This window comes from Diabrotica virgifera, chromosome 5, assembly GCF_917563875.1.
Source record: "Diabrotica virgifera virgifera chromosome 5, PGI_DIABVI_V3a".
Classification (NCBI taxonomy): domain Eukaryota; kingdom Metazoa; phylum Arthropoda; class Insecta; order Coleoptera; family Chrysomelidae; genus Diabrotica; species Diabrotica virgifera.
Genome location: NC_065447.1, coordinates 225612285 through 225621461, shown reverse-complemented (window position 1 = coordinate 225621461; position 9177 = coordinate 225612285). Strand labels below are relative to the sequence as shown.

At 30.6% G+C, this 9177-nt stretch overlaps 1 long non-coding RNA gene and 1 other non-coding gene across 3 annotated transcripts; both read left to right on the top strand.

The window, feature by feature from the left end:
• Nucleotides 1-1182: 1182 nt before the first annotated feature.
• Nucleotides 1183-2566, top strand: LOC126885292 (uncharacterized). 2 transcript variants are annotated; one of them, XR_007698374.1, is made up of 3 exons: nucleotides 1278-1930; nucleotides 1980-2296; nucleotides 2366-2566. It is a non-coding gene; the product is annotated as an uncharacterized LOC126885292 (long non-coding RNA). The 2 variants fall into 2 exon arrangements; XR_007698373.1 differs by lacking the exon at nucleotides 2366-2566 and having other exon boundaries at nucleotides 1183-1930; nucleotides 1980-2357.
• A 923-nt stretch (nucleotides 2567-3489) lies between these two features.
• On the top strand, nucleotides 3490-3653 carry LOC126885757 (U1 spliceosomal RNA). The gene has a single exon (XR_007698454.1). It is a non-coding gene; the product is annotated as a U1 spliceosomal RNA (small nuclear RNA).
• The last annotated feature ends 5524 nt before the right edge of the window (nucleotides 3654-9177 follow it).

Here is a 9177-nt window from a genome sequence, read left to right as displayed (position 1 = left end):
TATACGTTATCTTCATTTTTCATTTTTGAAGATCCTAATAAAATTGTATCATATAATTCTTATAATTAAATCATCATACTGTACCTCGTATCACCTTTCATTCTATGTATTTACTTCGTCTTCTATTTTTTATACTAAATGAGAAAAAAACATTAAAAACCATAATTTCAGAAATAGAACTAAAAAGTAAGTTGATATTATTTATTAATACATATGTACTATTATTACAATACAAACTTTTTGTTTCATGCATCTGAATCAAGATATACAGGGAATCTCAGCTTTTTACATCTGCATAAGTTCTTAGACCAATTTTTACAGTTACATGGTGGTACTAAGTCTGTTCTTGCAGGCAGTAAAACTAAAACTTTCTGGAGCTTCAGGGTCTAATTATCTATATAACATAGATATAATCTATATCATAAAGATATCCAGTTTATAGTGGATAGTATCCATATAAAGTGGATCTAGTTCTTTTGCAGCATCATCAAGGCACGTCAATTGTGTGTATGCCGCCACAACATAAATGCTCGTTTTGTATGCAATGATGATGCTGCAAAATAACTCGATCCATTTTTATATGGATATCACATATTGCTCATTTGCATGCGTAGAAGCCGAGTTACGATCGATAAAGAGTCGAAAAATACTTGATGTTGCGACTCATAGCGCGCCATTAAAATATCGATATTTTGACCAAAAATAAATCTACGAACATTTTCTTAAGCTCAAATCATTCCTTTTAAGTTCGTCTATCATTATTGTTAATTAAAGTATAAATGTTTGCAGCTCAAATTTACTTGAAACCCTTATAAACAAATTAATGTACAATTTTTTAAAGAAAATTATAACTTCAATTGGGTATAAGTTTGGTTATAAACTTTGTTTGGAAGCCTATTAATAAAGCTTTAAAATGAGACCTTCTAAGACTCATTTGCATGCGTAGAAGCCGATCAATAAGGAGTTACGATCAATAAAGCTTCGAAAAATATTTATTTCACAATTTGCAAATTTGTGTTGTGCACTAATTTTACAATATATTGAGTTATAATTGTTGGATTTAAGTTTAGTAAACGTTTTTTCTTCGTTTTTTATTAACGAACAAATTTTATTTGAAACATTCTTTTTTATCTCTTTTATAGTTTATGAGCCAGAGTCTTATAAACAATTGATAAACAATTAAATTGTTTATAACAATTTTTTGACCACTCGAATCTAAATCCACCCTCGAAATTCGTAATCAGCAGCCAAGAATCCATAAAAAACCATTGAGTTTGTCCATCAGAACTGAAAAGGACACGGTGACCCCTCTGGCGCCTAGACTAAAACCACTTGGGTGATATTTTTGTTCTTTGTTGGTGTTTTATTATGTCTGATTCTGTTGTTTCTTATCGAATTTCTGCCCCTGAGATACTATCTCTACTTGCCTTTGTTAATTCATTTCGGACTTCGGACATTCGACATTTCATAAGGGGTGTTTTAGCCTTAACTTCCCACGGTCATGGCCATGGCCAGGCGGGTTGGCAAGTACCTGCTGCTGCTGTTGGTCCACGGGAAGAAACGAATTATCTGGACATTTTAATGAATCGAATGAATCGTTTGAAAGAATTTGCAGAATAGTCCTCGTATTGCCTAATTGTTATATCGGTGACGGGTGAACTTCAGTCCGATATCGATGGCGTACATAACCTACATACTTGAGGTTTTTCCGTTCTTCCATTCTCCTTTCACGACTTTCGCTTTATGGATTTGTTTTCTAGGGTACCTAACTAAATGTACACAAGCACAGACTACATAAATTGCAGATATTCATAGTAGTAGTGATCTTTAGTAAAATTTTGTTCTTCGCGTCCAGTCCCAGTCTTTTAGTAAATTGTGTTCGTCGTGAGAAGATATCAGCATTGATTATAAATAGATATCAGTCAGAAAGGTAATAAATATTTTTTAGTTAATATTGTTGCTAACTTTATTAATTTTAGTCATGGATGTGTGTGTAGGTGGTAGAAAAGTACTCGATGTCGTTGAAGCAGTCCGAAACTTGAAATGGGTTTTCAACGACATGGCAGATTGCAGATGATTTCGAGTACGAAGCCGAACGAGCTGTTATAAAAACAAGAAGGTACACGGTAGAAGAGTGTACCGAAGAAGCCACCAAATACCACAAGGGAGCGAGAATATGTGAAGACTATCTCTCTGATTTGATTTGCATGTGTTGCTTTAAAAAAATAATAAAAAATCTAGGGCTGACTGATTTCTTAAATCAGTTCAAAGATGTTCTACCTACTGAAGATGATGGGTAATGGGTAGTGTAGATAGTGTAAATGCATGTAGATATAATTAATAAATAATATATTTTACTTTGTAGTTTTCATTTCAAAACAACATATCCTTAAAATTGGAGGAATTTATGAAAAAGATCAAGGAACTAAAGGAAAAAATCATTGGAAAAAATAAAACAATTTGAAGATAAACAAATATATAATGTTTAAGTCTTTTAGTAAACTGCACTTAATAAGTAAACCGTACACTATGTAATTGTTGTTTTAATAAATTATTATAATACTAATTGTTTGTTTTATTTATAACTAGGAAATAAAACAAAAAATAATATATTTTTATTTTTGCATTAAAAAAGTATCCTACAACCAAAATACATTAGATAAAGCACAAATACATTTTTCACTATTATGATAAAAACAAGCAGGTTCCTTAACTTCTAATGCTGGTTGTCCATCCAATTCGTATAAAGGAACAGCAATGTATTTTTTTAAATAATTTAATAATAGTCTGCTAAATTTTTCGTTCTTATTTGGTTTTATCAAATAATAAGGTCTTATGAAAGACTTACCTACTTTTTTCCTAATAGCAGTTAGAACATGATTAAGAGAAAAGAATAGGGCTTTTCATCGATATTGTCATTTGTTTCGAGCTTCTGTCATTACATATTATACCTATGAATACGGATTATACAACAATCACAGAAAGTTCGAAACAAATGACTGAATGAAAAGCCCTATTAGAAATTTTCATGTTTCCTGATCTTGGCGAGTAGGTACACTGAATAGTTAATTGTGAAAGGGTAAAATTATTGGTTTTCAATCTGCATTATGTTTGAATTTTCAGCATGTAAAGTTGACGATTTTGCGTAAAATTACAAGTGCAAAATATATTGTATAGGTATAGGTATCTCCAAACTATTTGTAAGATAATCCATCGTTGTATTTTTACTACTTTATTGTAAAAATATTTTTTTTAATATATAAGGTTGCACCTCAAATAAGTTCTTTAACTAATCAAATAATATCTTTTAACCATGAGCTAATTATTTTAATCTTCAATTAATTTGGGACGTCCGCCATACTTGAAAAATTTCGAACAGAAAACATCAATTTTATAGTTTTAACTATAACCCCTAGAGTGCACCACTTACAGTTTATTATGAAAGACGTAACTTATTGTCGGATGCTATTCGGAAACGTTGTGTTTTGCATACTTACCTGGCGTAGGGGTTACCGTGATCAACAAGGCGGTTCCCCCAGGACGAGGCCTGGTCATTGCACTACGATTAGGCTGAATCTTGCGATTATCCCTAATGTGGATAACTTCGGACGCACAATTTTTGGTAGTCGGGACTGCGTACGCGCTGTCCCGGTATTCACATAATCAAAACAAAATAGTTTAAATTTTATATGATCAAATATGCTAATTTGATACTATTTACATTTACGTACAACACAACATACGGTCATTGGTCATTATTTTAGCAAGTATTTTATTTGTAGTTGCGAAGGGGTCAGGTCCAGTGTCCAGAGTTGCCAGGTCTATTGATGTTTCAGTAGACCTACTGACAGGGTTGCCAGGTCAGTTTTGATTTTGATGTCTTCAGTAGTTTTGCTTTCAAAAAATCAGTAGCCATCAGTAGATTTTTTTAAGCCATTTATAATACATTAAAACCTCTGTTAACGGCCACTTCTACTAACGGACAGTTTAAAATTCTCCAAACTAATAATTATGTAGATTCGCTTATATTTATGAACTGGTATCTACGGTCACCTTTATATTACGGACGCGGCCAAGTAATCTCGTATTTTTAAAGCATTCACAGAAATTTACATACCTACTATATTTATTTATTTGGTCTTTTATTATACCTAGTGAGCGCGTAAAAGTGAGCGTATTTTTTATAATTTTTAACATTTATTGCTTCAAACATTAAGATAATTGAAGACGTAAGTGGATACAGGTCATATGTCACATTTTTTGAGAAATTTTTTTTATTAGGTTCTTGTTCTTCGAATGTGCTGTTTAAACTTTTAGAATTTTAAAATTTGTACTCAAATAAAAATAATAGGAATGTATTAAAGCAATATTCACACTAGATTTTCGAAATTCTAGTGGATAAAGGTATCTATTATGTCCAAAATCGCGTTTGGACATAATACCTTTATCCATGTGAAATGCGTAAATATGGAGAATTTTTTCTACGACTTTGGAGATCTGCTGGTAAACCTCTATTTATGTAAAAGCAAACAAACAGTTCAAATGAAAAGGTTAATTTTTGTGTTAATGTAAAATCGACAAGAGTGGACGAATTTGGCTTCTATCTCTATAATACATACCTTAATGACTACATGACATTTTAGCAAGTAGATTTAAGAAAAAAAAAAGGACAGCACATCTGACCAGAACTGAATATAGACCAAGAAAACTGGAAAATAAAACTGGCGGTCTGAGTTTGGAAAAACTGCAAAATTTAAGAGACTGAATAAAATTTGTTTCCTAAGAGTATAGATGGTTTTATGAAAACACAATACATAGAGGAAAATAAAGAAAATCCCAAAAAGAAAAGAAGAACCTAATAAAAAATATGTGTTTTTTTTTAATTTTACATTTTGTATTGTAATTTTTTTGAAAACAAATGCTCATTTTTGATACTTAACGGTTTTATCCACTTAACCCTAACATTTTTTTATTATTTTATGTGGATAAAGGTAATAATATGTCCACAAAAATTGAAATATTTGGCTTAAGTTAACTTTTTTTAAATTCAATTTAAAATTTAAAAAAATCACCTTCAGATACCTGTTTAAAAAAGAGTAGCAATGCAAATTTATAAAATAAATAATTAACTTGGAACAAAAGACACTAAAATGCTCATTACTCAAAAACATTATTTTGTGACATACGACCTTTATCCACTTACGTCTTCAATTATTTATACAGGGTACAAAAAAATTATTGAATTAAATTAATTGACACAAAAAGGAGAATGTAGGTATGTAATTTACTTAATTCAAAATACATTTTACTATTGTCAGAAAACATCAAAAAATATTTATTTGCTAAATAAATAGTTTTTCTGCACGCTCTGAACTTATTGGAAACAGAATAAGTACAAAGTACTAAAGACAAAAATTACCTGTTTCTTTTACCAAAAAATAAAGTACCTATACCTATTCTCATATACTCATAAATCACCTCATAAATTATATCGAGGCGTCGCAATACCCGATGGTTTGGTTGTTGACACATTTCTCTCTCAACGCAAGAGTCCCTTTGTTATCTTAAGTAGCCACTTGACATCATTTACCATGACAAATTCTAAACATCACATATACCGACTATTTTTAAAGTGAAACCAAAGAAGATTAACACGTTGTTGGATGTTGGGTTTTGAATTTTTTTAGATTTGTTAGTAGAAGTTTTCAGTAGCTCGGTAAAATTGAGTTCAAATCAGTAGGTTTTATACAGTCATCAGTAGATCAGTAGATTGGAGTTCAAATCAGTAGTTCTGCTGAAAAATCAGTAGACCTGGTAACCCTGCCTACTGAAATCTAAACATATTGGCATTGGCCGTTATTAACAGGTGGTAAATTCTATTAAATTTATTTTAAAAATACGAGATTATTTGGCCGCGTCAGTATTATAAAGATGGCCGTAAATACCAGGTCATAATTATGACCTGGAGTATTATTCCCAATCAATCACACAACACCTTTATCTATGGTATAATGGTATTATTATTGGATTATCTATGGTATAGTATAATGGTATTATTATTGGATTATTTAAATAAGGAAATCTTCATAGGTATAATTGGTTTAGAAGAGAATTTTGAAAATAGCTGATTTTGACTATAACACAGGTGCCCGATAACAGGTTTTACTGTATTTACATGGCCTAAAAGAATACTGATTTTTGAAAACAAAACTACTGAAAAAGTAAAAACTGACCTGGCAACCCTGGTTGCCAGAGAAATTTTGTAAATGCACTGGAATGACTGAAATAGTGACACAAAATGTACTAAACCAACACATTTTGTACAATAACTTAAAAGAACGTCGTTTAATGTTATTTGAAGCAAATTTCTTATATCACAAAATTTGAGGTTTTTACTACTTTAGTACCAAAAGTTTGGTTGTTAATTGTATCACATTGGTACAATAATTGTTATCAACTCTGGCAACGCTGGTCAGGTCAGAACTCAGAAGCAAAACAGCTTAAGTAGCAAAAATATGCAATAGAAGGAAAGAATCAAAGTTGATCAAAGTTTTGCAACTTTTAAAAATTCTGGACTTTCAGATTTAAAAATTTTAGAGTAGAGATACTTCTGCAGAGGAGAAAATTAAAAAATTTTAAATTAAACAATTTAAAATAAAAGTATAGAATTTTAAAGATACTTCTGCAGAAGGAGAAAATTTTATTTTTGTACCTATTGACAAAAAATGACTTTATTTTACCTTTAAGCAAAAATGAGTTTATAATACAAAAACGGAACTAAATAACAACTTAATTATGAATTATTATTTAATTTTTCTTAAAAACACTAGAGTATGTTAATTTGTAACTAACTTAGTATAACACTAAAGTTAGGTAGGTACTCGTAATCTGACAAAAATCTATGTAACCGTCTTGTTCGTCATTTGCATCTTCTTTGGAAGACTCAACAGCAGTGCTTGCTTTTTTCTTTGTATATTTTGCGTCTTTGACTCATGCGGCAAATCATTATAAAAGTGATGGTAATAAATGGGGGGTATAAATTCTAGTAGCTGTTGTAAATTTTCCCATTTTTGATATTTAACTTTTAATTTTGCTTGATTTTCAAGAGGCTCCAAGGTAATTAATGGTCCACTGGCCGTCCTATATTCTTACTGCATTTTTCAGATTCAGGAGATGGGAAATGTCCTTCTAAAGTATTTAAAAAAAGTTGGTATGTTTTATTTTTATTTTATTTAAACCATTTAATCTCTCTCCATTTTTCTATATGACTGTCGCTATCCTTTTTTGGATATTTTTAATAAAATTGTTTAAATTTGATAGGGACACAAAGTCTGTCATTTTATGAAGAACACATTTTTTTAACACTTTTTTAAACCAGTTTTTATCGCACCAGTGATAAAGTACCTACCTACAAATATCTCAGGATTTTTATGTTTCAGTTTTTCTATTAGAGCGAAACTCCGATCACACTCCATATAGGAGTGTCCAGGTTCAAAAAATTTGTGGTCAATATTTTCTGTGTGCAGTTGCTTTGTTCCAGATCTTCATCTTTACTATTGGTAGCTTTTTTGCATGCCGTTGATGAAGTTCTAGTTCTGACTCGTACTTCTTTTTTCATTTCTAGCTAATCGATCGCATTTATTATAAGTGTTTGAATGGGGATGGTGAAATTTGACCGGGGGCCCGGTCAAAAATAATTTAATTCGGCCTATATTTGATACACAGTATTAGGACTACCATACACAACTTTTTTTACTAGCCCGTTTAAAATTTCCCAAAAATTTTTGAAGTTATACTTCTTTACCGGCGATAGAGGGTGAATTTTTATATGGTAAAACCTAGCGACCGGGCGCATGCGCATTATAACTTTGTTCTGACTGGATGTTCAAATGACATGTCAAAAATTATTCAATATGGCGGCTGTGGCACAGCTGTAGTTAGATTATTTATGGTTGTTGCGTTTTAAAATTTGTGTGAAAAGAAACAACAAACAAAAGTTAGTTAATAGTTATACTGCCTTTTTAAATAGTTTTTATATACCTATATTTTTGGACTTTTAGACAAGGAAAACTCATTCTAATTTGGTAAGTAGTTTTTATTATAATCATATTGTAATTATACATTTGGATTAGGTTGAAATACATACATTTATTTTCTCAAGAATGCGGATTTTAGAGAGAAATCCCAAATTAGGTTCGATTTTTATTTTTAAATTATGATTTTTTGGCGTAGATTTATTTATCTAGTAGGTATGTAATGCTTTGATTTACATACTTAATTTGATTACCAACAATAGTTCTACCAATCTTCATCTAATATATTGTTTTCTTACTGTTTTGTTATATTTTTATATTTTCTTCCACAAAATTTAAACTACATAATTTAATTTTCAAAACAACTGTCAAACAGTAAAACGTTCAGTTACCGTATTTTTCCACATGATAAATAATAATGTGGGATTGGACGAGTGAGTCTACGCTTCGATTACGAATCAAAGCGCCACGAAATTCACGGGTTCAATTCCCGATGCAAGTTTTATTTTTTTATTTTTTTATGCATGTTATGATTGTAAGTATATTTGTTATATATTTTTTTTTTCAGAAAATGCGTATTTAAAATTTTTGCCAACAATTATTATCGTTCAGAAATCATTTTTTCTTTGTGGCATTTTTCAATGTGTTTGTGTGCGTTTTATTCTTTTATTTTTTTAAATTTTTGGTATTGTCTTAAAAATCAGATAATATGTAGTAGAAGTATAACTTCTTACGTGCGTACAAAGTACACACACATTCTTGTTTTTCCCTTTTTCGGCCCGGGCGTGGCATAAACATAATGAGAATTCTGATCTATTTTTGAAGTTATACTTGGTTATACTTCTTTAGGCACGAGGGTGAATTTTTATTTTGCCGGGCGCATGCGCACACCGACAGTATGGTTTTAGTCGCTCAAACGTCATACAGGATCTGATTGGGTGTTAAAATCATCTGTCAATATTTGTTCAAATGGATATTATGCATAAACAAATGTTGTGTATATTAGTCTTTATTGTTGTGAGGACAGAGACAAAAAGCAAGTTTATAAATTATTGTAGTGACTTTTTAAATAGTTTTTAAAAGCAACAGGTACGTACCTTATTGTAAATGTTTCAGTATTGTAATAAAAAATTACAAATTAAAT